Source organism: Mandrillus leucophaeus, unplaced genomic scaffold (genome assembly GCF_000951045.1).
Source record: "Mandrillus leucophaeus isolate KB7577 unplaced genomic scaffold, Mleu.le_1.0 Scaffold69, whole genome shotgun sequence".
Taxonomy (NCBI): Eukaryota; Metazoa; Chordata; class Mammalia; order Primates; family Cercopithecidae; genus Mandrillus; species Mandrillus leucophaeus.
In genome coordinates, this window is record NW_012107474.1 from 2,620,218 (window position 1) to 2,620,730 (window position 513).

Here is a 513-nt window from a genome sequence, read left to right on the forward strand (position 1 = left end):
GAAGCTGAAAGGTGCCATGATTCCAGCACCTGGGGGAGCCCTGTTGAGTTTCATGCTTGTCCTCCAGCAGTCTGCGTGCCTCCAACAGGAAGACGAGCTGGGCTGTGTGCAGATGAAAGCGCCAGGTGGTGAGCTTCCCTCTGTGGCCCACCCTGGACGCCCAGCCCCATGGCCATCGTCCCCTGTAACGCCTCGAGCTTCTGTGGCATGACCTGCAGTGGCTGTTGGGTTGGGCTGCTCCTGTCAGGGTGGTGACATGTCCCCACGTCCCCGCCACCCATGCGGTCCCGCCACCCACATGATCCTGTTATCCACAAGTCCTGGTGATTATTTTGCTCCTCGACCCATGGCCCCTGTCCAGTTCTAAGTGTCCAGGCACTCCCAGTTTTGTTTGTTCGTTTTTGAGATGGAGTCTTGCTCTGTCGCCCAGAGTGGCACCCAGATCTGGCGCCCAGACCATGCAGAGGTTTCAGCTCACTGCAACCTCTGCCTCCCAGGTTCAAACAATTCTCC